General features: G+C 47.2%; 49 non-coding genes across 49 annotated transcripts; all 49 read right to left on the bottom strand.

Annotated features, from left to right (window-relative positions):
• Positions 1 to 123: 123 nt before the first annotated feature.
• Positions 124 to 195, bottom strand: Trnat-agu (transfer RNA threonine (anticodon AGU)). Its single transcript has one exon. It is a non-coding gene; the product is annotated as a tRNA-Thr (tRNA).
• A 321-nt stretch (positions 196 to 516) lies between these two features.
• On the bottom strand, positions 517 to 589 carry Trnak-cuu (transfer RNA lysine (anticodon CUU)). Its single transcript has one exon. It is a non-coding gene; the product is annotated as a tRNA-Lys (tRNA).
• A 440-nt stretch (positions 590 to 1,029) lies between these two features.
• Trnar-ucg (transfer RNA arginine (anticodon UCG)) lies at positions 1,030 to 1,102 on the bottom strand. Its single transcript has one exon. It is a non-coding gene; the product is annotated as a tRNA-Arg (tRNA).
• Positions 1,103 to 1,656: 554 nt separating this feature from the next.
• On the bottom strand, positions 1,657 to 1,728 carry Trnat-agu (transfer RNA threonine (anticodon AGU)). Its single transcript has one exon. It is a non-coding gene; the product is annotated as a tRNA-Thr (tRNA).
• A 321-nt stretch (positions 1,729 to 2,049) lies between these two features.
• On the bottom strand, positions 2,050 to 2,122 carry Trnak-cuu (transfer RNA lysine (anticodon CUU)). The gene has a single exon. It is a non-coding gene; the product is annotated as a tRNA-Lys (tRNA).
• Positions 2,123 to 2,562: 440 nt separating this feature from the next.
• On the bottom strand, positions 2,563 to 2,635 carry Trnar-ucg (transfer RNA arginine (anticodon UCG)). The gene has a single exon. It is a non-coding gene; the product is annotated as a tRNA-Arg (tRNA).
• Positions 2,636 to 3,171: 536 nt separating this feature from the next.
• On the bottom strand, positions 3,172 to 3,243 carry Trnat-agu (transfer RNA threonine (anticodon AGU)). Its single transcript has one exon. It is a non-coding gene; the product is annotated as a tRNA-Thr (tRNA).
• A 321-nt stretch (positions 3,244 to 3,564) lies between these two features.
• Trnak-cuu (transfer RNA lysine (anticodon CUU)) lies at positions 3,565 to 3,637 on the bottom strand. Its single transcript has one exon. It is a non-coding gene; the product is annotated as a tRNA-Lys (tRNA).
• Positions 3,638 to 4,077: 440 nt separating this feature from the next.
• Positions 4,078 to 4,150, bottom strand: Trnar-ucg (transfer RNA arginine (anticodon UCG)). Its single transcript has one exon. It is a non-coding gene; the product is annotated as a tRNA-Arg (tRNA).
• A 536-nt stretch (positions 4,151 to 4,686) lies between these two features.
• Trnai-aau (transfer RNA isoleucine (anticodon AAU)) lies at positions 4,687 to 4,758 on the bottom strand. The gene has a single exon. It is a non-coding gene; the product is annotated as a tRNA-Ile (tRNA).
• Positions 4,759 to 5,079: 321 nt separating this feature from the next.
• On the bottom strand, positions 5,080 to 5,152 carry Trnak-cuu (transfer RNA lysine (anticodon CUU)). Its single transcript has one exon. It is a non-coding gene; the product is annotated as a tRNA-Lys (tRNA).
• Positions 5,153 to 5,592: 440 nt separating this feature from the next.
• Positions 5,593 to 5,665, bottom strand: Trnar-ucg (transfer RNA arginine (anticodon UCG)). The gene has a single exon. It is a non-coding gene; the product is annotated as a tRNA-Arg (tRNA).
• Positions 5,666 to 6,204: 539 nt separating this feature from the next.
• Trnat-agu (transfer RNA threonine (anticodon AGU)) lies at positions 6,205 to 6,276 on the bottom strand. Its single transcript has one exon. It is a non-coding gene; the product is annotated as a tRNA-Thr (tRNA).
• A 321-nt stretch (positions 6,277 to 6,597) lies between these two features.
• Positions 6,598 to 6,670, bottom strand: Trnak-cuu (transfer RNA lysine (anticodon CUU)). The gene has a single exon. It is a non-coding gene; the product is annotated as a tRNA-Lys (tRNA).
• Positions 6,671 to 7,110: 440 nt separating this feature from the next.
• On the bottom strand, positions 7,111 to 7,183 carry Trnar-ucg (transfer RNA arginine (anticodon UCG)). Its single transcript has one exon. It is a non-coding gene; the product is annotated as a tRNA-Arg (tRNA).
• Positions 7,184 to 7,719: 536 nt separating this feature from the next.
• On the bottom strand, positions 7,720 to 7,791 carry Trnat-agu (transfer RNA threonine (anticodon AGU)). Its single transcript has one exon. It is a non-coding gene; the product is annotated as a tRNA-Thr (tRNA).
• Positions 7,792 to 8,112: 321 nt separating this feature from the next.
• Trnak-cuu (transfer RNA lysine (anticodon CUU)) lies at positions 8,113 to 8,185 on the bottom strand. The gene has a single exon. It is a non-coding gene; the product is annotated as a tRNA-Lys (tRNA).
• Positions 8,186 to 8,625: 440 nt separating this feature from the next.
• Positions 8,626 to 8,698, bottom strand: Trnar-ucg (transfer RNA arginine (anticodon UCG)). The gene has a single exon. It is a non-coding gene; the product is annotated as a tRNA-Arg (tRNA).
• Positions 8,699 to 9,258: 560 nt separating this feature from the next.
• Trnat-agu (transfer RNA threonine (anticodon AGU)) lies at positions 9,259 to 9,330 on the bottom strand. The gene has a single exon. It is a non-coding gene; the product is annotated as a tRNA-Thr (tRNA).
• A 321-nt stretch (positions 9,331 to 9,651) lies between these two features.
• Positions 9,652 to 9,724, bottom strand: Trnak-cuu (transfer RNA lysine (anticodon CUU)). Its single transcript has one exon. It is a non-coding gene; the product is annotated as a tRNA-Lys (tRNA).
• Positions 9,725 to 10,164: 440 nt separating this feature from the next.
• On the bottom strand, positions 10,165 to 10,237 carry Trnar-ucg (transfer RNA arginine (anticodon UCG)). The gene has a single exon. It is a non-coding gene; the product is annotated as a tRNA-Arg (tRNA).
• Positions 10,238 to 10,773: 536 nt separating this feature from the next.
• Positions 10,774 to 10,845, bottom strand: Trnat-agu (transfer RNA threonine (anticodon AGU)). The gene has a single exon. It is a non-coding gene; the product is annotated as a tRNA-Thr (tRNA).
• A 321-nt stretch (positions 10,846 to 11,166) lies between these two features.
• Trnak-cuu (transfer RNA lysine (anticodon CUU)) lies at positions 11,167 to 11,239 on the bottom strand. The gene has a single exon. It is a non-coding gene; the product is annotated as a tRNA-Lys (tRNA).
• A 440-nt stretch (positions 11,240 to 11,679) lies between these two features.
• Trnar-ucg (transfer RNA arginine (anticodon UCG)) lies at positions 11,680 to 11,752 on the bottom strand. The gene has a single exon. It is a non-coding gene; the product is annotated as a tRNA-Arg (tRNA).
• Positions 11,753 to 12,303: 551 nt separating this feature from the next.
• Positions 12,304 to 12,375, bottom strand: Trnat-agu (transfer RNA threonine (anticodon AGU)). The gene has a single exon. It is a non-coding gene; the product is annotated as a tRNA-Thr (tRNA).
• Positions 12,376 to 12,696: 321 nt separating this feature from the next.
• Trnak-cuu (transfer RNA lysine (anticodon CUU)) lies at positions 12,697 to 12,769 on the bottom strand. The gene has a single exon. It is a non-coding gene; the product is annotated as a tRNA-Lys (tRNA).
• Positions 12,770 to 13,209: 440 nt separating this feature from the next.
• Positions 13,210 to 13,282, bottom strand: Trnar-ucg (transfer RNA arginine (anticodon UCG)). The gene has a single exon. It is a non-coding gene; the product is annotated as a tRNA-Arg (tRNA).
• Positions 13,283 to 13,818: 536 nt separating this feature from the next.
• Positions 13,819 to 13,890, bottom strand: Trnat-agu (transfer RNA threonine (anticodon AGU)). Its single transcript has one exon. It is a non-coding gene; the product is annotated as a tRNA-Thr (tRNA).
• A 321-nt stretch (positions 13,891 to 14,211) lies between these two features.
• Positions 14,212 to 14,284, bottom strand: Trnak-cuu (transfer RNA lysine (anticodon CUU)). The gene has a single exon. It is a non-coding gene; the product is annotated as a tRNA-Lys (tRNA).
• Positions 14,285 to 14,724: 440 nt separating this feature from the next.
• Positions 14,725 to 14,797, bottom strand: Trnar-ucg (transfer RNA arginine (anticodon UCG)). Its single transcript has one exon. It is a non-coding gene; the product is annotated as a tRNA-Arg (tRNA).
• Positions 14,798 to 15,360: 563 nt separating this feature from the next.
• Trnat-agu (transfer RNA threonine (anticodon AGU)) lies at positions 15,361 to 15,432 on the bottom strand. Its single transcript has one exon. It is a non-coding gene; the product is annotated as a tRNA-Thr (tRNA).
• Positions 15,433 to 15,753: 321 nt separating this feature from the next.
• Positions 15,754 to 15,826, bottom strand: Trnak-cuu (transfer RNA lysine (anticodon CUU)). Its single transcript has one exon. It is a non-coding gene; the product is annotated as a tRNA-Lys (tRNA).
• A 440-nt stretch (positions 15,827 to 16,266) lies between these two features.
• On the bottom strand, positions 16,267 to 16,339 carry Trnar-ucg (transfer RNA arginine (anticodon UCG)). Its single transcript has one exon. It is a non-coding gene; the product is annotated as a tRNA-Arg (tRNA).
• A 536-nt stretch (positions 16,340 to 16,875) lies between these two features.
• On the bottom strand, positions 16,876 to 16,947 carry Trnat-agu (transfer RNA threonine (anticodon AGU)). The gene has a single exon. It is a non-coding gene; the product is annotated as a tRNA-Thr (tRNA).
• A 321-nt stretch (positions 16,948 to 17,268) lies between these two features.
• Trnak-cuu (transfer RNA lysine (anticodon CUU)) lies at positions 17,269 to 17,341 on the bottom strand. The gene has a single exon. It is a non-coding gene; the product is annotated as a tRNA-Lys (tRNA).
• A 440-nt stretch (positions 17,342 to 17,781) lies between these two features.
• Trnar-ucg (transfer RNA arginine (anticodon UCG)) lies at positions 17,782 to 17,854 on the bottom strand. The gene has a single exon. It is a non-coding gene; the product is annotated as a tRNA-Arg (tRNA).
• Positions 17,855 to 18,411: 557 nt separating this feature from the next.
• On the bottom strand, positions 18,412 to 18,483 carry Trnat-agu (transfer RNA threonine (anticodon AGU)). Its single transcript has one exon. It is a non-coding gene; the product is annotated as a tRNA-Thr (tRNA).
• A 321-nt stretch (positions 18,484 to 18,804) lies between these two features.
• On the bottom strand, positions 18,805 to 18,877 carry Trnak-cuu (transfer RNA lysine (anticodon CUU)). Its single transcript has one exon. It is a non-coding gene; the product is annotated as a tRNA-Lys (tRNA).
• A 440-nt stretch (positions 18,878 to 19,317) lies between these two features.
• Trnar-ucg (transfer RNA arginine (anticodon UCG)) lies at positions 19,318 to 19,390 on the bottom strand. Its single transcript has one exon. It is a non-coding gene; the product is annotated as a tRNA-Arg (tRNA).
• Positions 19,391 to 19,929: 539 nt separating this feature from the next.
• Trnat-agu (transfer RNA threonine (anticodon AGU)) lies at positions 19,930 to 20,001 on the bottom strand. The gene has a single exon. It is a non-coding gene; the product is annotated as a tRNA-Thr (tRNA).
• Positions 20,002 to 20,322: 321 nt separating this feature from the next.
• On the bottom strand, positions 20,323 to 20,395 carry Trnak-cuu (transfer RNA lysine (anticodon CUU)). The gene has a single exon. It is a non-coding gene; the product is annotated as a tRNA-Lys (tRNA).
• A 440-nt stretch (positions 20,396 to 20,835) lies between these two features.
• On the bottom strand, positions 20,836 to 20,908 carry Trnar-ucg (transfer RNA arginine (anticodon UCG)). Its single transcript has one exon. It is a non-coding gene; the product is annotated as a tRNA-Arg (tRNA).
• Positions 20,909 to 21,447: 539 nt separating this feature from the next.
• On the bottom strand, positions 21,448 to 21,519 carry Trnat-agu (transfer RNA threonine (anticodon AGU)). Its single transcript has one exon. It is a non-coding gene; the product is annotated as a tRNA-Thr (tRNA).
• Positions 21,520 to 21,840: 321 nt separating this feature from the next.
• Positions 21,841 to 21,913, bottom strand: Trnak-cuu (transfer RNA lysine (anticodon CUU)). Its single transcript has one exon. It is a non-coding gene; the product is annotated as a tRNA-Lys (tRNA).
• A 1,052-nt stretch (positions 21,914 to 22,965) lies between these two features.
• Trnat-agu (transfer RNA threonine (anticodon AGU)) lies at positions 22,966 to 23,037 on the bottom strand. Its single transcript has one exon. It is a non-coding gene; the product is annotated as a tRNA-Thr (tRNA).
• A 321-nt stretch (positions 23,038 to 23,358) lies between these two features.
• On the bottom strand, positions 23,359 to 23,431 carry Trnak-cuu (transfer RNA lysine (anticodon CUU)). Its single transcript has one exon. It is a non-coding gene; the product is annotated as a tRNA-Lys (tRNA).
• A 440-nt stretch (positions 23,432 to 23,871) lies between these two features.
• On the bottom strand, positions 23,872 to 23,944 carry Trnar-ucg (transfer RNA arginine (anticodon UCG)). The gene has a single exon. It is a non-coding gene; the product is annotated as a tRNA-Arg (tRNA).
• Positions 23,945 to 24,483: 539 nt separating this feature from the next.
• Trnat-agu (transfer RNA threonine (anticodon AGU)) lies at positions 24,484 to 24,555 on the bottom strand. The gene has a single exon. It is a non-coding gene; the product is annotated as a tRNA-Thr (tRNA).
• Positions 24,556 to 24,876: 321 nt separating this feature from the next.
• Trnak-cuu (transfer RNA lysine (anticodon CUU)) lies at positions 24,877 to 24,949 on the bottom strand. The gene has a single exon. It is a non-coding gene; the product is annotated as a tRNA-Lys (tRNA).
• Positions 24,950 to 25,309: the final 360 nt, after the last annotated feature.

Below are 25,309 nucleotides of genomic sequence, written 5' to 3' on the forward strand. Positions count from 1 at the left end.
CACCATTCACACTATTCATTTGCGAGAGCATTTCTTAAATACCGCACCCATTCATAATTTTTTTTATCCTTGACCGCTTTTTTCGAAAGGGCCACGGTGGGAGGGGCTGTTACAAAATTCATTTGCCGCCTGTGAGGATCGAACTCACGACCTCTGGTTTACTAGACCAGCGCTCTGCCACTGAGCTAAGGAGGCGCCTCCTAGCGGACTTTTAGGATACTTTGTTCTTACAAACTAGTGAATCGGAGCCCTTCAGCTCGAAACGCACCGCATGAGCGACCATTATTTGCATTTAGTTAGCACAGCTGCTGCTTTCCTACACATCTCACACTATATCGATGTACAACTAAAATTGCAAAACAACACATTTATTTCATTTCAGAGTCACTTTCAGCTTCAAATACCGTTCCTCTGATATTCATACGAAGCTAGGCATCGTCGTAACCCGTTACGTTCATTACGCAAGGCTCACGAGAGGGGCGCATGTTGGATCCGCGTAGACACATAATTTTGCGCCGTCCAGCGTGGGGCTCGAACCCACGACCCTGAGATTAAGAGACTCATGCTCTACCGACTGAGCTAGCCGGGCTGCACGCAACGCGTTACGAGCCATACAATACTGATGTGACCTGCGACCATCTATTGAAGATTCTTTTGACTACAGCTTATTTCCTGCTGCCACAAATCAGCTACAATCCTATTCAATGAAAAATTGTCTCCGAAAGGCATCAAATCTGCATGAAATGATACGTGGCTATCAGCACCATTATTCAACACACATGCTCGACTGTGCGCAGACGCCTGTGGCGTAGCCCTTGGCTCCTGAATCAGATGCAGTAGTTCCAACAAAAACTCTCCTGAACGGCACTGTGCCGAAAACTTCGCTACAGATCACCCTTGTCTTGCTTGTGCTTCTGGTAGACGCCGGTTTTGTAGCCAGGAAGCGGACAGCAGCAACTTCCAACTAGTTTTAGTGTACTCAAACAACACAGTAAAACATCATGCATCTTTTGCAGAACAGGAAAAACTCGACCGTGACAGGATTCGAACCTGCAATCTTCGGATCCGAAGTCCGACGCCTTATCCATTAGGCCACACGGTCACTGGCGCAATATACTTCCCCACTCACACCTCGTTTTCGCCATTTGTACACTTGGCAGAATGATTTTCCCATCTTTGACGCAGTTCTCCATCTCAAATTTCAGTACTAAAAGTACGACGCTACTTCTTGCTGTGTCCCATCGCAAGTTACATTCAAGCCCTTATGACGCTGATCAAACAAGAGGTGGCAAATCAGCTTCAATCGTTTAGTGCCATCTCAGTCGCTTGCAGAAGGTACCTCACCCTATGTGATACAATGGCGAATTGTCGCTATTACCAAAGCGGCGGCGGCGCCGACGACGACGACGACGACGACGACTTTCGCGAGGGTCTTTATCAGGAGTAGAAAATACATCACAAGAACTAGGTATTTCACGTCGGCATTCTCCGGAGACTGCCTAAAGCAGCAGTTTCTGGTGCCCACTTTAATAGCACCATTCACACTATTCATTTGCGAGAGCATTTCTTAAATACCGCACCCATTCATAATTTTTTTTATCCTTGACCGCTTTTTTCGAAAGGGCCACGGTGGGAGGGGCTGTTACAAAATTCATTTGCCGCCTGTGAGGATCGAACTCACGACCTCTGGTTTACTAGACCAGCGCTCTGCCACTGAGCTAAGGAGGCGCCTCCTAGCGGACTTTTAGGATACTTTGTTCTTACAAACTAGTGAATCGGAGCCCTTCAGCTCGAAACGCACCGCATGAGCGACCATTATTTGCATTTAGTTAGCACAGCTGCTGCTTTCCTACACATCTCACACAATATCGATGTACAACTAAAATTGCAAAACAACACATTTATTTCATTTCAGAGTCACTTTCAGCTTCAAATACCGTTCCTCTGATATTCATACGAAGCTAGGCATCGTCGTAACCCGTTACGTTCATTACGCAAGGCTCACGAGAGGGGCGCATGTTGGATCCGCGTAGACACAAAATTTTGCGCCGTCCAGCGTGGAGCTCGAACCCACGACCCTGAGATTAAGAGACTCATGCTCTACCGACTGAGCTAGCCGGGCTGCACGCAACGCGTTACGAGCCATACAATACTGATGTGACCTGCGACCATCTATTGAAGATTCTTTTGACTACAGCTTATTTCCTGCTGCCACAAATCAGCTACAATCCTATTCAATGAAAAATTGTCTGCGAAAGGCATCAAATCTGCATGAAATGATACGTGGCTATCAGCACCATTATTCAACACACATGCTCGACTGTGCGCAGACGCCTGTGGCGTAGCCCTTGGCTCCTGAATCAGATGCAGTAGTTCCAACAAAAACTCTCCTGAACGGCACTGTGCCGAAAACTTCGCTACAGATCACCCTTGTCTTGCTTGTGCTTCTGGTAGACGCCGGTTTTGCAGCCAGGAAGCGGACAGCAGCAACTTCCAACTAGTTGTAGAGTACTCAAACAACACAGTAAAACAGCATGCATCTTTTGCAGAACAGGAAAAACTCGACCGTGACAGGATTCGAACCTGCAATCTTCGGATCCGAAGTCCGACGCCTTATCCATTAGGCCACACGGTCACTGGCGCAACATACTTCCCCACTCACACCTCGTTTTCGCCATTTGTACACTTGGCAGAATAATTTTCCCATCTTTGACGCAGTTCTCCATCTCAAATTTCAGTACTAAAAGTACGACGCTACTTCTTGCTGTGTCCCATCGCAAGTTACATTCAAGCCCTTATGACGCTGATCAAACAAGAGGTGGCAAATCAGCTTCAATCGTTTAGTGCCATCTCAGTCGCTTGCAGAAGGTACCTCACCCTATGTGATACAATGGCGAATTGTCGCTATTACCAAAGCGGCGGCGGCGCCGACGACAATTGCGAGGGTCTTTATCAGGGGTAGAAAATACATCACAAGAACTAAGTATTTCACGTCGGCATTCTCCGGAGACTGCCTAAAGCAGCAGTTTCTGGTGCCCACTTTAATAGCACCATTCACACTATTCATTTGCGAGAGCATTTCTTAAATACCGCACCCATTCACAATTTTTTTTATCCTTGACCGCTTTTTTCGAAAGGGCCACGGTGGGAGGGGCTGTTACAAAATTCATTTGCCGCCTGTGAGGATCGAACTCACGACCTCTGGTTTACTAGACCAGCGCTCTGCCACTGAGCTAAGGAGGCGCCTCCTAGCGGACTTTTAGGATACTTTGTTCTTACAAACTAGTGAATCGGAGCCCTTCAGCTCGAAACGCACCGCATGAGCGACCATTATTTGCATTTAGTTAGCACAGCTGCTGCTTTCCTACACATCTCACACTATATCGATGTACAACTAAAATTGCAAAACAACACATTTATTTCATTTCAGAGTCACTTTCAGCTTCAAATACCGTTCCTCTGATATTCATACGAAGCTAGGCATCGTCGTAACCCGTTACGTTCATTACGCAAGGCTCACGAGAGGGGCGCATGTTGGATCCGCGTAGACACAAAATTTTGCGCCGTCCAGCGTGGGGCTCGAACCCACGACCCTGAGATTAAGAGACTCATGCTCTACCGACTGAGCTAGCCGGGCTGCACGCAACGCGTTACGAGCCATACAATACTGATGTGACCTGCGACCATCTATTGAAGATTCTTTTGACTACAGCTTATTTCCTGCTGCCACAAATCAGCTACAATCCTATTCAATGAAAAATTGTCTCCGAAAGGCATCAAATCTGCATGAAATGATACGTGGCTATCAGCACCATTATTCAACACACATGCTCGACTGTGCGCAGACGCCTGTGGCGTAGCCCTTGGCTCCTGAATCAGATGCAGTAGTTCCAACAAAAACTCTCCTGAACGGCACTGTGCCGAAAACTTCGCTACAGATCACCCTTGTCTTGCTTGTGCTTCTGGTAGACGCCGGTTTTGCAGCCTGGAAGTGGACAGCAGCAACTTCCAACTAGTTGTAGAGTACTCAAACAACACAGTAAAACAGCATGCATCTTTTGCAGAACAGGAAAAACTCGACCGTGACAGGATTCGAACCTGCAATCTTCGGATCCGAAGTCCGACGCCTTATCCATTAGGCCACACGGTCACTGGCGCAATATACTTCCCCACTCACACCTCGTTTTCGCCATTTGTACACTTGGCAGAATGATTTTCCCATCTTTGACGCAGTTCTCCATCTCAAATTTCAGTACTAAAAGTACGACGCTACTTCTTGCTGTGTCCCATCGCAAGTTACATTCAAGCCCTTATGACGCTGATCAAACAAGAGGTGGCAAATCAGCTTCAATCGTTTAGTGCCATCTCAGTCGCTTGCAGAAGGTACCTCACCCTATGTGATACAATGGCGAATTGTCGCTATTACCAAAGCGGCGGCGGCGCCGACGACAATTGCGAGGGTCTTTATCAGGGGTAGAAAATACATCACAAGAACTAAGTATTTCACGTCGGCATTCTCCGGAGACTGCCTAAAGCAGCAGTTTCTGGTGCCCACTTTAATAGCACCATTCACACTATTCATTTGCGAGAGCATTTCTTAAATACCGCACCCATTCACAATTTTTTTTATCCTTGACCGCTTTTTTCGAAAGGGCCACGGTGGGAGGGGCTGTTACAAAATTCATTTGCCGCCTGTGAGGATCGAACTCACGACCTCTGGTTTATTAGACCAGCGCTCTGCCACTGAGCTAAGGAGGCGCCTCCTAGCGGACTTTTAGGATACTTTGTTCTTACAAACTAGTGAATCGGAGCCCTTCAGCTCGAAACGCACCGCATGAGCGACCATTATTTGCATTTAGTTAGCACAGCTGCTGCTTTCCTACACATCTCACACTATATCGATGTACAACTAAAATTGCAAAACAACACATTTATTTCATTTCAGAGTCACTTTCAGCTTCAAATACCGTTCCTCTGATATTCATACGAAGCTAGGCATCGTCGTAACCCGTTACGTTCATTACGCAAGGCTCACGAGAGGGGCGCATGTTGGATCCGCGTAGACACAAAATTTTGCGCCGTCCAGCGTGGGGCTCGAACCCACGACCCTGAGATTAAGAGACTCATAATCAACCGACTGAGCTAGCCGGGCTGCACGCAACGCGTTACGAGCCATACAATACTGATGTGACCTGCGACCATCTATTGAAGATTCTTTTGACTACAGCTTATTTCCTGCTGCCACAAATCAGCTACAATCCTATTCAATGAAAAATTGTCTCCGAAAGGCATCAAATCTGCATGAAATGATACGTGGCTATCAGCACCATTATTCAACACACATGCTCGACTGTGCGCAGACGCCTGTGGCGTAGCCCTTGGCTCCTGAATCAGATGCAGTAGTTCCAACAAAAACTCTCCTGAACGGCACTGTGCCGAAAACTTCGCTACAGATCACCCTTGTCTTGCTTGTGCTTCTGGTAGACGCCGGTTTTGTAGCCAGGAAGCGGACAGCAGCAACTTCCAACTAGTTTTAGAGTACTCAAACAACACAGTAAAACAGCATGCATCTTTTGCAGAACAGGAAAAACTCGACCGTGACAGGATTCGAACCTGCAATCTTCGGATCCGAAGTCCGACGCCTTATCCATTAGGCCACACGGTCACTGGCGCGATATACTTCCCCACTCACACCTCGTTTTCGCCATTTGTACACTTGGCAGAATGATTTTCCCATCTTTGACGCAGTTCTCCATCTCAAATTTCAGTACTAAAAGTACGACGCTACTTCTTGCTGTGTCCCATCGCAAGTTACATTCAAGCCCTTATGACGCTGATCAAACAAGAGGTGGCAAATCAGCTTCAATCGTTTAGTGCCATCTCAGTCGCTTGCAGAAGGTACCTCACCCTATGTGATACAATGGCGAATTGTCGCTATTACCAAAGCGGCGGCGGCGCAGACGACGACAATCGCGAGGGTCTTTATCAGGGGTAGAAAATACATCACAAGAACTAAGTATTTCACGTCGGCATTCTCCGGAGACTGCCTAAAGCAGCAGTTTCTGGTGCCCACTTTAATAGCACCATTCACACTATTCATTTGCGAGAGCATTTCTTAAATACCGCACCCATTCATAATTTTTTTTATCCTTGACCGCTTTTTTCGAAAGGGCCACGGTGGGAGGGGCTGTTACAAAATTCATTTGCCGCCTGTGAGGATCGAACTCACGACCTCTGGTTTACTAGACCAGCGCTCTGCCACTGAGCTAAGGAGGCGCCTCCTAGCGGACTTTTAGGATACTTCGTTCTTACAAACTAGTGAATCGGAGCCCTTCAGCTCGAAACGCACCGCATGAGCGACCATTATTTGCATTTAGTTAGCACAGCTGCTGCTTTCCTACACATCTCACACAATATCGATGTACAACTAAAATTGCAAAACAACACATTTATTTCATTTCAGAGTCACTTTCAGCTTCAAATACCGTTCCTCTGATATTCATACGAAGCTAGGCATCGTCGTAACCCGTTACGTTCATTACGCAAGTCTCACGAGAGGGGCGCATGTTGGATCCGCGTTGACACAAAATTTTGCGCCGTCCAGCGTGGGGCTCGAACCCACGACCCTGAGATTAAGAGACTCATGCTCTACCGACTGAGCTAGCCGGGCTGCACGCAACGCGTTACGAGCCATACAATACTGATGTGACCTGCGACCATCTATTGAAGATTCTTTTGACTACAGCTTATTTCCTGCTGCCACAAATCAGCTACAATCCTATTCAATGAAAAATTGTCTGCGAAAGGCATCAAATCTGCATGAAATGATACGTGGCTATCAGCACCATTATTCAACACACATGCTCGACTGTGCGCAGACGCCTGTGGCGTAGCCCTTGGCTCCTGAATCAGATGCAGTAGTTCCAACAAAAACTCTCCTGAACGGCACTGTGCCGAAAACTTCGCTACAGATCACCCTTGTCTTGCTTGTGCTTCTGGTAGACGCCGGTTTTGTAGCCAGGAAGCGGACAGCAGCAACTTCCAACTAGTTTTAGTGTACTCAAACAACACAGTAAAACAGCATGCATCTTTTGCAGAACAGGAAAAACTCGACCGTGACAGGATTCGAACCTGCAATCTTCGGATCCGAAGTCCGACGCCTTATTCATTAGGCCACACAGTCACTGGCGCAATATACTTCCCCACTCACACCTCGTTTTCGCCATTTGTACACTTGGCAGAATGATTTTCCCATCTTTGACGCAGTTCTCCATCTCAAATTTCAGTACTAAAAGTACGACGCTACTTCTTGCTGTGTCCCATCGCAAGTTACATTCAAGCCCTTATGACGCTGATCAAACAAGAGGTGGCAAATCAGCTTCAATCGTTTAGTGCCATCTCAGTCGCTTGCAGAAGGTACCTCACCCTATGTGATACAATGGCGAATTGTCGCTATTACCAAAGCGGCGGCGGCGCCGACGACAATCGCGTGGGTCTGTATCAGGGGTAGAAAATACATCACAAGAACTAAGTATTTCACGACAGCATTCTCCGGAGACTGTCTAAAGCAGCAGTTTCTGGTGCCCACTTTAATAGCACCATTCACACTATTCATTTGCGAGAGCATTTCTTAAATACCGCACCCATTCATAATTTTTTTTATCCTTGACCGCTTTTTTCGAAAGGGCCACGGTGGGAGGGGCTGTTACAAAATTCATTTGCCGCCTGTGAGGATCGAACTCACGACCTCTGGTTTACTAGACCAGCGCTCTGCCACTGAGCTAAGGAGGCGCCTCCTAGCGGACTTTTAGGATACTTTGTTCTTACAAACTAGTGAATCGGAGCCCTTCAGCTCGAAACGCACCGCATGAGCGACCATTATTTGCATTTAGTTAGCACAGCTGCTGCTTTCCTACACATCTCACACTATATCGATGTACAACTAAAATTGCAAAACAACACATTTATTTCATTTCAGAGTCACTTTCAGCTTCAAATACCGTTCCTCTGATATTCATACGAAGCTAGGCATCGTCGTAACCCGTTACGTTCATTACGCAAGGCTCACGAGAGGGGCGCATGTTGGATCCGCGTAGACACATAATTTTGCGCCGTCCAGCGTGGGGCTCGAACCCACGACCCTGAGATTAAGAGACTCATGCTCTACCGACTGAGCTAGCCGGGCTGCACGCAACGCGTTACGAGCCATACAATACTGATGTGACCTGCGACCATCTATTGAAGATTCTTTTGACTACAGCTTATTTCCTGCTGCCACAAATCAGCTACAATCCTATTCAATGAAAAATTGTCTCCGAAAGGCATCAAATCTGCATGAAATGATACGTGGCTATCAGCACCATTATTCAACACACATGCTCGACTGTGCGCAGACGCCTGTGGCGTAGCCCTTGGCTCCTGAATCAGATGCAGTAGTTCCAACAAAAACTCTCCTGAACGGCACTGTGCCGAAAACTTCGCTACAGATCACCCTTGTCTTGCTTGTGCTTCTGGTAGACGCCGGTTTTGTAGCCAGGAAGCGGACAGCAGCAACTTCCAACTAGTTTTAGTGTACTCAAACAACACAGTAAAACATCATGCATCTTTTGCAGAACAGGAAAAACTCGACCGTGACAGGATTCGAACCTGCAATCTTCGGATCCGAAGTCCGACGCCTTATCCATTAGGCCACACGGTCACTGGCGCAATATACTTCCCCACTCACACCTCGTTTTCGCCATTTGTACACTTGGCAGAATGATTTTCCCATCTTTGACGCAGTTCTCCATCTCAAATTTCAGTACTAAAAGTACGACGCTACTTCTTGCTGTGTCCCATCGCAAGTTACATTCAAGCCCTTATGACGCTGATCAAACAAGAGGTGGCAAATCAGCTTCAATCGTTTAGTGCCATCTCAGTCGCTTGCAGAAGGTACCTCACCCTATGTGATACAATGGCGAATTGTCGCTATTACCAAAGCGGCGGCGGCGCCGACGACGACGACGACGACGACGACGACGACTTTCGCGAGGGTCTTTATCAGGAGTAGAAAATACATCACAAGAACTAGGTATTTCACGTCGGCATTCTCCGGAGACTGCCTAAAGCAGCAGTTTCTGGTGCCCACTTTAATAGCACCATTCACACTATTCATTTGCGAGAGCATTTCTTAAATACCGCACCCATTCATAATTTTTTTTATCCTTGACCGCTTTTTTCGAAAGGGCCACGGTGGGAGGGGCTGTTACAAAATTCATTTGCCGCCTGTGAGGATCGAACTCACGACCTCTGGTTTACTAGACCAGCGCTCTGCCACTGAGCTAAGGAGGCGCCTCCTAGCGGACTTTTAGGATACTTTGTTCTTACAAACTAGTGAATCGGAGCCCTTCAGCTCGAAACGCACCGCATGAGCGACCATTATTTGCATTTAGTTAGCACAGCTGCTGCTTTCCTACACATCTCACACAATATCGATGTACAACTAAAATTGCAAAACAACACATTTATTTCATTTCAGAGTCACTTTCAGCTTCAAATACCGTTCCTCTGATATTCATACGAAGCTAGGCATCGTCGTAACCCGTTACGTTCATTACGCAAGGCTCACGAGAGGGGCGCATGTTGGATCCGCGTAGACACAAAATTTTGCGCCGTCCAGCGTGGAGCTCGAACCCACGACCCTGAGATTAAGAGACTCATGCTCTACCGACTGAGCTAGCCGGGCTGCACGCAACGCGTTACGAGCCATACAATACTGATGTGACCTGCGACCATCTATTGAAGATTCTTTTGACTACAGCTTATTTCCTGCTGCCACAAATCAGCTACAATCCTATTCAATGAAAAATTGTCTGCGAAAGGCATCAAATCTGCATGAAATGATACGTGGCTATCAGCACCATTATTCAACACACATGCTCGACTGTGCGCAGACGCCTGTGGCGTAGCCCTTGGCTCCTGAATCAGATGCAGTAGTTCCAACAAAAACTCTCCTGAACGGCACTGTGCCGAAAACTTCGCTACAGATCACCCTTGTCTTGCTTGTGCTTCTGGTAGACGCCGGTTTTGCAGCCAGGAAGCGGACAGCAGCAACTTCCAACTAGTTGTAGAGTACTCAAACAACACAGTAAAACAGCATGCATCTTTTGCAGAACAGGAAAAACTCGACCGTGACAGGATTCGAACCTGCAATCTTCGGATCCGAAGTCCGACGCCTTATCCATTAGGCCACACGGTCACTGGCGCAACATACTTCCCCACTCACACCTCGTTTTCGCCATTTGTACACTTGGCAGAATAATTTTCCCATCTTTGACGCAGTTCTCCATCTCAAATTTCAGTACTAAAAGTACGACGCTACTTCTTGCTGTGTCCCATCGCAAGTTACATTCAAGCCCTTATGACGCTGATCAAACAAGAGGTGGCAAATCAGCTTCAATCGTTTAGTGCCATCTCAGTCGCTTGCAGAAGGTACCTCACCCTATGTGATACAATGGCGAATTGTCGCTATTACCAAAGCGGCGGCGGCGCCGACGACAATTGCGAGGGTCTTTATCAGGGGTAGAAAATACATCACAAGAACTAAGTATTTCACGTCGGCATTCTCCGGAGACTGCCTAAAGCAGCAGTTTCTGGTGCCCACTTTAATAGCACCATTCACACTATTCATTTGCGAGAGCATTTCTTAAATACCGCACCCATTCACAATTTTTTTTATCCTTGACCGCTTTTTTCGAAAGGGCCACGGTGGGAGGGGCTGTTACAAAATTCATTTGCCGCCTGTGAGGATCGAACTCACGACCTCTGGTTTACTAGACCAGCGCTCTGCCACTGAGCAAAGGAGGCGCCTCCTAGCGGACTTTTAGGATACTTTGTTCTTACAAACTAGTGAATCGGAGCCCTTCAGCTCGAAACGCACCGCATGAGCGACCATTATTTGCATTTAGTTAGCACAGCTGCTGCTTTCCTACACATCTCACACTATATCGATGTACAACTAAAATTGCAAAACAACACATTTATTTCATTTCAGAGTCACTTTCAGCTTCAAATACCGTTCCTCTGATATTCATACGAAGCTAGGCATCGTCGTAACCCGTTACGTTCATTACGCAAGGCTCACGAGAGGGGCGCATGTTGGATCCGCGTAGACACAAAATTTTGCGCCGTCCTGCGTGGAGCTCGAACCCACGACCCTGAGATTAAGAGACTCATGCTCTACCGACTGAGCTAGCCGGGCTGCACGCAACGCGTTACGAGCCATACAATACTGATGTGACCTGCGACCATCTATTGAAGATTCTTTTGACTACAGCTTATTTCCTGCTGCCACAAATCAGCTACAATCCTATTCAATGAAAAATTGTCTGCGAAAGGCATCAAATCTGCATGAAATGATACGTGGCTATCAGCACCATTATTCAACACACATGCTCGACTGTGCGCAGACGCCTGTGGCGTAGCCCTTGGCTCCTGAATCAGATGCAGTAGTTCCAACAAAAACTCTCCTGAACGGCACTGTGCCGAAAACTTCGCTACAGATCACCCTTGTCTTGCTTGTGCTTCTGGTAGACGCCGGTTTTGCAGCCAGGAAGCGGACAGCAGCAACTTCCAACTAGTTTTAGAGTACTCAAACAACACAGTAAAACAGCATGCATCTTTTGCAGAACAGGAAAATCTCGACCGTGACAGGATTCGAACCTGCAATATTCGGATCCGAAGTCCGACGCCTTATCCATTAGGCCACACGGTCACTGGCGCAATATACTTCCCCACTCACACCTCGTTTTCGCCATTTGTACACTTGGCAGAATGATTTTCCCATCTTTGACGCAGTTCTCCATCTCAAATTTCAGTACTAAAAGTACGACGCTACTTCTTGCTGTGTCCCATCGCAAGTTACATTCAAGCCCTTATGACGCTGATCAAACAAGAGGTGGCAAATCAGCTTCAATCGTTTAGTGCCATCTCAGTCGCTTGCAGAAGGTACCTCACCCTATGTGATACAATGGCGAATTGTCGCTATTACCAAAGCGGCGGCGGCGCCGACGACGACGACGACGACGTTTTTCGCTAGGGTCTTTATCAGGAGTAGAAAATACATCACAAGAACTAAGTATTTCACGTCGGCATTCTCCGGAGACTGCCTAAAGCAGCAGTTTCTGGTGCCCACTTTAATAGCACCATTCACACTATTCATTTGCGAGAGCATTTCTTAAATACCGCACCCATTCATAATTTTTTTTATCCTTGACCGCTTTTTTCGAAAGGGACACGGTGGGAGGGGCTGTTACAAAATTCATTTGCCGCCTGTGAGGATCGAACTCACGACCTCTGGTTTACTAGACCAGCGCTCTGCCACTGAGCTAAGGAGGCGCCTCCTAGCGGACTTTTAGGATACTTTGTTCTTACAAACTAGTGAATCGGAGCCCTTCAGCTCGAAACGCACCGCATGAGCGACCATTATTTGCATTTAGTTAGCACAGCTGCTGCTTTCCTACACATCTCACACTATATCGATGTACAACTAAAATTGCAAAACAACACATTTATTTCATTTCAGAGTCACTTTCAGCTTCAAATACCGTTCCTCTGATATTCATACGAAGCTAGGCATCGTCGTAACCCGTTACGTTCATTACGCAAGGCTCACGAGAGGGGCGCATGTTGGATCCGCGTAGACACAAAATTTTGCGCCGTCCTGCGTGGAGCTCGAACCCACGACCCTGAGATTAAGAGACTCATGCTCTACCGACTGAGCTAGCCGGGCTGCACGCAACGCGTTACGAGCCATACAATACTGATGTGACCTGCGACCATCTATTGAAGATTCTTTTGACTACAGCTTATTTCCTGCTGCCACAAATCAGCTACAATCCTATTCAATGAAAAATTGTCTGCGAAAGGCATCAAATCTGCATGAAATGATACGTGGCTATCAGCACCATTATTCAACACACATGCTCGACTGTGCGCAGACGCCTGTGGCGTAGCCCTTGGCTCCTGAATCAGATGCAGTAGTTCCAACAAAAACTCTCCTGAACGGCACTGTGCCGAAAACTTCGCTACAGATCACCCTTGTCTTGCTTGTGCTTCTGGTAGACGCCGGTTTTGCAGCCTGGAAGTGGACAGCAGCAACTTCCAACTAGTTTTAGAGTACTCAAACAACACAGTAAAACAGCATGCATCTTTTGCAGAACAGGAAAAACTCGACCGTGACAGGATTCGAACCTGCAATCTTCGGATCCGAAGTCCGACGCCTTATCCATTAGGCCACACGGTCACTGGCGCAATATACTTCCCCACTCACACCTCGTTTTCGCCATTTGTACACTTGGCAGAATGATTTTCCCATCTTTGACGCAGTTCTCCATCTCAAATTTCAGTACTAAAAGTACGACGCTACTTCTTGCTGTGTCCCATCGCAAGTTACATTCAAGCCCTTATGACGCTGATCAAACAAGAGGTGGCAAATCAGCTTCAATCGTTTAGTGCCATCTCAGTCGCTTGCAGAAGGTACCTCACCCTATGTGATACAATGGCGAATTGTCGCTATTACCAAAGCGGCGGCGGCGCCGACGACAATTGCGAGGGTCTTTATCAGGGGTAGAAAATACATCACAAGAACTAAGTATTTCACGTCGGCATTCTCCGGAGACTGCCTAAAGCAGCAGTTTCTGGTGCCCACTTTAATAGCACCATTCACACTATTCATTTGCGAGAGCATTTCTTAAATACCGCACCCATTCACAATTTTTTTTATCCTTGACCGCTTTTTTCGAAAGGGCCACGGTGGGAGGGGCTGTTACAAAATTCATTTGCCGCCTGTGAGGATCGAACTCACGACCTCTGGTTTACTAGACCAGCGCTCTGCCACTGAGCTAAGGAGGCGCCTCCTAGCGGACTTTTAGGATACTTTGTTCTTACAAACTAGTGAATCGGAGCCCTTCAGCTCGAAACGCACCGCATGAGCGACCATTATTTGCATTTAGTTAGCACAGCTGCTGCTTTCCTACACATCTCACACTATATCGATGTACAACTAAAATTGCAAAACAACACATTTATTTCATTTCAGAGTCACTTTCAGCTTCAAATACCGTTCCTCTGATATTCATACGAAGCTAGGCATCGTCGTAACCCGTTACGTTCATTACGCAAGGCTCACGAGAGGGGCGCATGTTGGATCCGCGTAGACACAAAATTTTGCGCCGTCCAGCGTGGGGCTCGAACCCACGACCCTGAGATTAAGAGACTCATAATCAACCGACTGAGCTAGCCGGGCTGCACGCAACGCGTTACGAGCCATACAATACTGATGTGACCTGCGACCATCTATTGAAGATTCTTTTGACTACAGCTTATTTCCTGCTGCCACAAATCAGCTACAATCCTATTCAATGAAAAATTGTCTCCGAAAGGCATCAAATCTGCATGAAATGATACGTGGCTATCAGCACCATTATTCAACACACATGCTCGACTGTGCGCAGACGCCTGTGGCGTAGCCCTTGGCTCCTGAATCAGATGCAGTAGTTCCAACAAAAACTCTCCTGAACGGCACTGTGCCGAAAACTTCGCTACAGATCACCCTTGTCTTGCTTGTGCTTCTGGTAGACGCCGGTTTTGTAGCCAGGAAGCGGACAGCAGCAACTTCCAACTAGTTTTAGAGTACTCAAACAACACAGTAAAACAGCATGCATCTTTTGCAGAACAGGAAAAACTCGACCGTGACAGGATTCGAACCTGCAATCTTCGGATCCGAAGTCCGACGCCTTATCCATTAGGCCACACGGTCACTGGCGCAATATACTTCCCCACTCACACCTCGTTTTCGCCATTTGTACACTTGGCAGAATGATTTTCCCATCTTTGACGCAGTTCTCCATCTCAAATTTCAGTACTAAAAGTACGACGCTACTTCTTGCTGTGTCCCATCGCAAGTTACATTCAAGCCCTTATGACGCTGATCAAACAAGAGGTGGCAAATCAGCTTCAATCGTTTAGTGCCATCTCAGTCGCTTGCAGAAGGTACCTCACCCTATGTGATACAATGGCGAATTGTCGCTATTACCAAAGCGGCGGCGGCGCCGACGACGACGACGACGACGACGACGACGACGTTTTTCGCTAGGGTCTTTATCAGGAGTAGAAAATACATCACAAGAACTAAGTATTTCACGTCGGCATTCTCCGGAGACTGCCTAAAGCAGCAGTTTCTGGTGCCCACTTTAATAGCACCATTCACACTATTCATTTGCGAGAGCATTTCTTAAATACCGCACCCATTCATAATTTTTTTTATCCTTGACCGCTTTTTTCGAAAGGGACACGGTGGGAGGGGCTGTTACAAAATTCATTTGCCGCCTGTGAGGATCGAACTCACGACCTCTGGTTTACTAGACCAGCGCTCTGCCACTGAGCTAAGGAGGCGCCTCCTAGCGGACTTTTAGGATACTTTGTTCTTACAAACTAGTGAATCGGAGCCCTTCAGCTCGAAACGCACCGCATGAGCGACCATTATTTGCATTTAGTTAGCACAGCTGCTGCTTTCCTACACATCTCACACTATATCGATGTACAACTAAAATTGCAAAACAACACATTTATTTCATTTCAGAGTCACTTTCAGCTTCAAATACCGTTCCTCTGATATTCATACGAAGCTAGGCATCGTCGTAACCCGTTACGTTCATTACGCAAGGCTCACGAGAGGGGCGCATGTTGGATCCGCGTAGACACAAAATTTTGCGCCGTCCTGCGTGGAGCTCGAACCCACGACCCTGAGATTAAGAGACTCATGCTCTACCGACTGAGCTAGCCGGGCTGCACGCAACGCGTTACGAGCCATACAATACTGATGTGACCTGCGACCATCTATTGAAGATTCTTTTGACTACAGCTTATTTCCTGCTGCCACAAATCAGCTACAATCCTATTCAATGAAAAATTGTCTGCGAAAGGCATCAAATCTGCATGAAATGATACGTGGCTATCAGCACCATTATTCAACACACATGCTCGACTGTGCGCAGACGCCTGTGGCGTAGCCCTTGGCTCCTGAATCAGATGCAGTAGTTCCAACAAAAACTCTCCTGAACGGCACTGTGCCGAAAACTTCGCTACAGATCACCCTTGTCTTGCTTGTGCTTCTGGTAGACGCCGGTTTTGCAGCCAGGAAGCGGACAGCAGCAACTTCCAACTAGTTTTAGAGTACTCAAACAACACAGTAAAACAGCATGCATCTTTTGCAGAACAGGAAAATCTCGACCGTGACAGGATTCGAACCTGCAATCTTCGGATCCGAAGTCCGACGCCTTATCCATTAGGCCACACGGTCACTGGCGCAATATACTTCCCCACTCACACCTCGTTTTCGCCATTTGTACACTTGGCAGAATGATTTTCCCATCTTTGACGCAGTTCTCCATCTCAAATTTCAGTACTAAAAGTACGACGCTACTTCTTGCTGTGTCCCATCGCAAGTTACATTCAAGCCCTTATGACGCTGATCAAACAAGAGGTGGCAAATCAGCTTCAATCGTTTAGTGCCATCTCAGTCGCTTGCAGAAGGTACCTCACCCTATGTGATACAATGGCGAATTGTCGCTATTACCAAAGCGGCGGCGGCGCCGACGACAATTGCGAGGGTCTTTATCAGGGGTAGAAAATACATCACAAGAACTAAGTATTTCACGTCGGCATTCTCCGGAGACTGCCTAAAGCAGCAGTTTCTGGTGCCCACTTTAATAGCACCATTCACACTATTCATTTGCGAGAGCATTTCTTAAATACCGCACCCATTCATAATTTTTTTTATCCTTGACCGCTTTTTTCGAAAGGGACACGGTGGGAGGGGCTGTTACAAAATTCATTTGCCGCCTGTGAGGATCGAACTCACGACCTCTGGTTTACTAGACCAGCGCTCTGCCACTGAGCTAAGGAGGCGCCTCCTAGCGGACTTTTAGGATACTTTGTTCTTACAAACTAGTGAATCGGAGCCCTTCAGCTCGAAACGCACCGCATGAGCGACCATTATTTGCATTTAGTTAGCACAGCTGCTGCTTTCCTACACATCTCACACTATATCGATGTACAACTAAAATTGCAAAACAACACATTTATTTCATTTCAGAGTCACTTTCAGCTTCAAATACCGTTCCTCTGATATTCATACGAAGCTAGGCATCGTCGTAACCCGTTACGTTCATTACGCAAGGCTCACGAGAGGGGCGCATGTTGGATCCGCGTAGACACAAAATTTTGCGCCGTCCTGCGTGGAGCTCGAACCCACGACCCTGAGATTAAGAGACTCATGCTCTACCGACTGAGCTAGCCGGGCTGCACGCAACGCGTTACGAGCCATACAATACTGATGTGACCTGCGACCATCTATTGAAGATTCTTTTGACTACAGCTTATTTCCTGCTGCCACAAATCAGCTACAATCCTATTCAATGAAAAATTGTCTGCGAAAGGCATCAAATCTGCATGAAATGATACGTGGCTATCAGCACCATTATTCAACACACATGCTCGACTGTGCGCAGACGCCTGTGGCGTAGCCCTTGGCTCCTGAATCAGATGCAGTAGTTCCAACAAAAACTCTCCTGAACGGCACTGTGCCGAAAACTTCGCTACAGATCACCCTTGTCTTGCTTGTGCTTCTGGTAGACGCCGGTTTTGCAGCCAGGAAGCGGACAGCAGCAACTTCCAACTAGTTTTAGAGTACTCAAACAACACAGTAAAACAGCATGCATCTTTTGCAGAACAGGAAAAACTCGACCGTGACAGGATTCGAACCTGCAATCTTCGGATCCGAAGTCCGACGCCTTATCCATTAGGCCACACGGTCACTGGCGCAATATACTTCCCCACTCACACCTCGTTTTCGCCATTTGTACACTTGGCAGAATGATTTTCCCATCTTTGACGCAGTTCTCCATCTCAAATTTCAGTACTAAAAGTACGACGCTACTTCTTGCTGTGTCCCATCGCAAGTTACATTCAAGCCCTTATGACGCTGATCAAACAAGAGGTGGCAAATCAGCTTCAATCGTTTAGTGCCATCTCAGTCGCTTGCAGAAGGTACCTCACCCTATGTGATACAATGGCGAATTGTCGCTATTACCAAAGCGGCGGCGGCGCCGACGACGACGACGACGACGACGACGTTTTTCGCTAGGGTCTTTATCAGGAGTAGAAAATACATCACAAGAACTAAGTATTTCACGTCGGCATTCTCCGGAGACTGCCTAAAGCAGCAGTTTCTGGTGCCCACTTTAATAGCACCATTCACACTATTCATTTGCGAGAGCATTTCTTAAATACCGCACCCATTCATAATTTTTTTTATCCTTGACCGCTTTTTTCGAAAGGGACACGGTGGGAGGGGCTGTTACAAAATTCATTTGCCGCCTGTGAGGATCGAACTCACGACCTCTGGTTTACTAGACCAGCGCTCTGCCACTGAGCTAAGGAGGCGCCTCCTAGCGGACTTTTAGGATACTTTGTTCTTACAAACTAGTGAATCGGAGCCCTTCAGCTCGAAACGCACCGCATGAGCGACCATTATTTGCATTTAGTTAGCACAGCTGCTGCTTTCCTACACATCTCACACTATATCGATGTACAACTAAAATTGCAAAACAACACATTTATTTCATTTCAGAGTCACTTTCAGCTTCAAATACCGTTCCTCTGATATTCATACGAAGCTAGGCATCGTCGTAACCCGTTACGTTCATTACGCAAGGCTCACGAGAGGGGCGCATGTTGGATCCGCGTAGACACAAAATTTTGCGCCGTCCTGCGTGGAGCTCGAACCCACGACCCTGAGATTAAGAGACTCATGCTCTACCGACTGAGCTAGCCGGGCTGCACGCAACGCGTTACGAGCCATACAATACTGATGTGACCTGCGACCATCTATTGAAGATTCTTTTGACTACAGCTTATTTCCTGCTGCCACAAATCAGCTACAATCCTATTCAATGAAAAATTGTCTGCGAAAGGCATCAAATCTGCATGAAATGATACGTGGCTATCAGCACCATTATTCAACACACATGCTCGACTGTGCGCAGACGCCTGTGGCGTAGCCCTTGGCTCCTGAATCAGATGCAGTAGTTCCAACAAAAACTCTCCTGAACGGCACTGTGCCGAAAACTTCGCTACAGATCACCCTTGTCTTGCTTGTGCTTCTGGTAGACGCCGGTTTTGCAGCCAGGAAGCGGACAGCAGCAACTTCCAACTAGTTTTAGAGTACTCAAACAACACAGTAAAACAGCATGCATCTTTTGCAGAACAGGAAAAACTCGACCGTGACAGGATTCGAACCTGCAATCTTCGGATCCGAAGTCCGACGCCTTATCCATTAGGCCACACGGTCACTGGCGCAATATACTTCCCCACTCACACCTCGTTTTCGCCATTTGTACACTTGGCAGAATGATTTTCCCATCTTTGACGCAGTTCTCCATCTCAAATTTCAGTACTAAAAGTACGACGCTACTTCTTGCTGTGTCCCATCGCAAGTTACATTCAAGCCCTTATGACGCTGATCAAACAAGAGGTGGCAAATCAGCTTCAATCGTTTAGTGCCATCTCAGTCGCTTGCAGAAGGTACCTCACCCTATGTGATACAATGGCGAATTGTCGCTATTACCAAAGCGGCGGCGGCGCCGACGACGACAATCGCGAGGGTCTTTATCAGGGGTAGAAAATACATCACAAGAACTAAGTATTTCACGTCGGCATTCTCCGGAGACTGCCTAAAGCAGCAGTTTCTGGTGCCCACTTTAATAGCACCATTCACACTATTCATTTGCGAGAGCATTTCTTAAATACCGCACCCATTCATAATTTTTTTTATCCTTGACCGCTTTTTTCGAAAGGGCCACGGTGGGAGGGGCTGTTACAAAATTCATTTGCCGCCTGTGAGGATCGAACTCACGACCTCTGGTTTACTAGACCAGCGCTCTGCCACTGAGCTAAGGAGGCGCCTCCTAGCGGACTTTTAGGATACTTTGTTCTTACAAACTAGTGAATCGGAGCCCTTCAGCTCGAAACGCACCGCATGAGCGACCATTATTTGCATTTAGTTAGCACAGCTGCTGCTTTCCTACACATCTCACACTATATCGATGTACAACTAAAATTGCAAAACAACACATTTATTTCATTTCAGAGTCACTTTCAGCTTCAAATACCGTTCCTCTGATATTCATACGAAGCTAGGCATCGTCGTAACCCGTTACGTTCATTACGCAAGGCTCACGAGAGGGGCGCATGTTGGATCCGCGTAGACACAAAATTTTGCGCCACCCAGCGTGGGGCTCGAACCCACGACCCTGAGATTAAGAGACTCATGCTCTACCGACTGAGCTAGCCGGGCTGCACGTAACGCGTTACGAGCCATACAATACTGATGTAACCTGCGACCATCTATTGAAGATTCTTTTGACTACAGCTTATTTCCTGCTGCCACAAATCAGCTACAATCCTATTCAATGAAAAATTGTCTCCGAAAGGCATCAAATCTGCATGAAATGATACGTGGCTATCAGCACCATTATTCAACACACATGCTCGACTGTGCGCAGACGCCTGTGGCGTAGCCCTTGGCTCCTGAATCAGATGCAGTAGTTCCAACAAAAACTCTCCTGAACGGCACTGTGCCGAAAACTTCGCTACAGATCACCCTTGTCTTGCTTGTGCTTCTGGTAGACGCCGGTTTTGCAGCCAGGAAGCGGACAGCAGCAACTTCCAACTAGTTTTAGAGTACTCAAACAACACAGTAAAACAGCATGCATCTTTTGCAGAACAGGAAAAACTCGACCGTGACAGGATTCGAACCTGCAATCTTCGTATCCGAAGTCCGACGCCTTATCCATTAGGCCACACGGTCACTGGCGCAATATACTTCCCCACTCACACCTCGTTTTCGCCATTTGTACACTTGGCAGAGTGATTTTCCCATCTTTGACGCAGTTGTCCATCTCAAATTTCAGTACTAAAAGTACGACGCTACTTCTTGCTGTGTCCCATCGCAAGTTACATTGAAGCCCTTATGACGCTGATCAAACAAGAGGTGGCAAATCAGCTTCAATCGTTTAGTGCCATCTCAGTCGCTTGCAGAAGGTACCTCACCCTATGTGATACAATGGCGAATTGTCGCTATTACCAAAGCGGCGGCGGCGCCGACGACGACAATCGCGAGGGTCTTTATCAGGGGTAGAAAATACATCACAAGAACTAAGTATTTCACGTCGGCATTCTCCGGAGACTGCCTAAAGCAGCAGTTTCTGGTGCCCACTTTAATAGCACCATTCACACTATTCATTTGCGAGAGCATTTCTTAAATACCGCACCCATTCATAATTTTTTTTATCCTTGCCCGCTTTTTTCGAAAGGGCCACGGTGGGAGGGGCTGTTACAAAATTCATTTGCCGCCTGTGAGGACCGAACTCACGATCTCCGGTTTACTAGACCAGCGCTCTGCCACTGAGCTAAGGAGGCGCCTCCTAGCGGACTTTGAGGATACTTTGTTCTTACAAACTAGTGAATCGGAGCCCTTCAGCTCGAAACGCACCGCATGAGCGACCATTATTTGCATTTAGTTAGCACAGCTGCTGCTTTCCTACACATCTCACACTATATCGATGTACAACTAAAATTGCAAAACAACACATTTATTTCATTTCAGAGTCACTTTCAGCTTCAAATACCGTTCCTCTGATATTCATACGAAGCTAGGCATCGTCGTAACCCGTTACGTTCATTACGCAAGGCTCACGAGAGGGGCGCATGTTGGATCCGCGTAGACACAAAATTTTGCGCCGTCCAGCGTGGGGCTCGAACCCACGACCCTGAGATTAAGAGACTCATGCTCTACCGACTGAGCTAGCCGGGCTGCACGCAACGCGTTACGAGCCATACAATACTGATGTGACCTGCGACCATCTATTGAAGATTCTTTTGACTACAGCTTATTTCCTGCTGCCACAAATCAGCTACAATCCTATTCAATGAAAAATTGTCTCCGAAAGGCATCAAATCTGCATGAAATGATACGTGGCTATCAGCACCATTATTCAACACACATGCTCGACTGTGCGCAGACGCCTGTGGCGTAGCCCTTGGCTCCTGAATCAGATGCAGTAGTTCCAACAAAAACTCTCCTGAACGGCACTGTGCCGAAAACTTCGCTACAGATCACCCTTGTCTTGCTTGTGCTTCTGGTAGACGCCGGTTTTGTAGCCAGGAAGCGGACAGCAGCAACTTCCAACTAGTTTTAGTGTACTCAAACAACACAGTAAAACAGCATGCATCTTTTGCAGAACAGGAAAAACTCGACCGTGACAGGATTCGAAGATGCAATCTTCGAATCCGAAGTCCGACGCCTTATCCATTAGGCCACACGGTCACTGGCGCAATATACTTCCCCACTCACACCTCGTTTTCGCCATTTGTACACTTGGCAGAATGATTTTCCCATCTTTGACGCAGTTCTCCATCTCAAATTTCAGTACTAAAAGTACGACGCTACTTCTTGCTGTGTCCCATCGCAAGTTACATTGAAGCCCTTATGACGCTGATCAAACAAGAGGTGGCAAATCAGCTTCAATCGTTTAGTGCCATCTCAGTCGCTTGCAGAAGGTACCTCACCCTATGTGATACAATGGCGAATTGTCGCTATTACCAAAGCAGCGGCGGCGCCGACGACGACAATCGCGAGGGTCTTTATCAGGGGTAGAAAATACGTCACAAGAACTAAGTATTTCACGTCGGCATTCTCCGGAGACTGCCTAAAGCAGCAGTTTCTGGTGCCCACTTTAATAGCACCATTCACACTATTCATTTGCGAGAGCATTTCTTAAATACCGCACCCATTCATAATTTTTTTTATCCTTGACCGCTTTTTTCGAAAGGGCCACGGTGGGAGGGGCTGTTACAAAATTCATTTGCCGCCTCTGAGGATCGAACTCACGACCTCTGGTTTACTAGACCAGCGTTCTGCCACTGAGCTAAGGAGGCGCCTCCTAGCGGACTTTTAGGATACTTTGTTATTACAAACTAGTGAATCGGAGCCCTTCAGCTCGAAACGCACCGCATGAGCGACCATTATTTGCATTTAGTTAGCACAGCTGCTGCTTTCCTACACATCTCACACTATATCGATGTACAACTAAAATTGCAAAACAACACATTTATTTCATTTCAGAGTCACTTTCAGCTTCAAATACCGTTCCTCTGATATTCATACGAAGCTAGGCATCGTCGTAACCCGTTACGTTCATTACGCAAGGCTCACGAGAGGGGCGCATGTTGGATCCGCGTAGACACAAAATTTTGCGCCGTCCAGCGTGGGGCTCGAACCCACGACCCTGAGATTAAGAGACTCATGCTCTACCGACTGAGCTAGCCGGGCTGCACGCAACGCGTTACGAGCCATACAATACTGATGTGACCTGCGACCATCTATTGAAGATTCTTTTGACTACAGCTTATTTCCTGCTGCCACAAATCAGCTACAATCCTATTCAATGAAAAATTGTCTCCGAAAGGCATCAAATCTGCATGAAATGATACGTGGCTATCAGCACCATTATTCAACACACATGCTCGACTGTGCGCAGACGCCTGTGGCGTAGCCCTTGGCTCCTGAATCAGATGCAGTAGTTCCAACAAAAACTCTCCTGAACGGCACTGTGCCGAAAACTTCGCTACAGATCACCCTTGTCTTGCTTGTGCTTCTGGTAGACGCCGGTTTTGTAGCCAGGAAGCGGACAGCAGCAACTTCCAACTAGTTTTAGTGTACTCAAACAACACAGTAAAACAGCATGCATCTTTTGCAGAACAGGAAAAACTCGACCGTGACAGGGTTCGAACCTGCAATCTTCGGATCCGAAGTCCGACGCCTTATCCATTAGGCCACACGGTCACTGGCGCAATATACTTCCCCACTCACACCTCGTTTTCGCCATTTGTACACTTGGCAGAATGATTTTCCCATCTTTGACGCAGTTCTCCATCTCAAATTTCAGTACTAAAAGTACGACGCTACTTCTTGCTGTGTCCCATCGCAAGTTACATTCAAGCCCTTATGACGCTGATCAAACAAGAGGTGGCAAATCTGCTTCAATCGTTTAGTGCCATCTCAGTCGCTTGCAGAAGGTACCTCACGCTATGTGATACAATGGCGAATTGTCGCTATTACCAAAGCGGCGGCGGCGCAGACGACGACAATCGCGAGGGTCTTTATCAGGGGTAGAAAATACGTCACAAGAACTAAGTATTTCACGTCGGCATTCTCCGGAGACTGCCTAAAGCAGCAGTTTCTGGTGCCCACTTTAATAGCACCATTCACACTATTCATTTGCGAGAGCATTTCTTAAATACCGCACCCATTCATAATTTTTTTTATCCTTGACCGCTTTTTTCGAAAGGGACACGGTGGGAGGGGCTGTTACAAAATTCATTTGCCGCCTGTGAGGATCGAACTCACGACCTCTGGTTTACTAGACCAGCGCTCTGCCACTGAGCTAAGGAGGCGCCTCCTAGCGGACTTTTAGGATACTTTGTTCTTACAAACTAGTGAATCGGAGCCCTTCAGCTCGAAACGCACCGCATGAGCGACCATTATTTGCATTTAGTTAGCACAGCTGCTGCTTTCCTACACATCTCACACTATATCGATGTACAACTAAAATTGCAAAACAACACATTTATTTCATTTCAGAGTCACTTTCAGCTTCAAATACCGTTCCTCTGATATTCATACGAAGCTAGGCATCGTCGTAACCCGTTACGTTCATTACGCAAGGCTCACGAGAGGGGCGCATGTTGGATCCGCGTAGACACAAAATTTTGCGCCGTCCTGCGTGGAGCTCGAACCCACGACCCTGAGATTAAGAGACTCATGCTCTACCGACTGAGCTAGCCGGGCTGCACGCAACGCGTTACGAGCCATACAATACTGATGTGACCTGCGACCATCTATTGAAGATTCTTTTGACTACAGCTTATTTCCTGCTGCCACAAATCAGCTACAATCCTATTCAATGAAAAATTGTCTGCGAAAGGCATCAAATCTGCATGAAATGATACGTGGCTATCAGCACCATTATTCAACACACATGCTCGACTGTGCGCAGACGCCTGTGGCGTAGCCCTTGGCTCCTGAATCAGATGCAGTAGTTCCAACAAAAACTCTCCTGAACGGCACTGTGCCGAAAACTTCGCTACAGATCACCCTTGTCTTGCTTGTGCTTCTGGTAGACGCCGGTTTTGCAGCCAGGAAGCGGAC

Source organism: Schistocerca cancellata, chromosome 8, assembly GCF_023864275.1.
Source record: "Schistocerca cancellata isolate TAMUIC-IGC-003103 chromosome 8, iqSchCanc2.1, whole genome shotgun sequence".
Classification (NCBI taxonomy): Eukaryota; Metazoa; Arthropoda; class Insecta; order Orthoptera; family Acrididae; genus Schistocerca; species Schistocerca cancellata.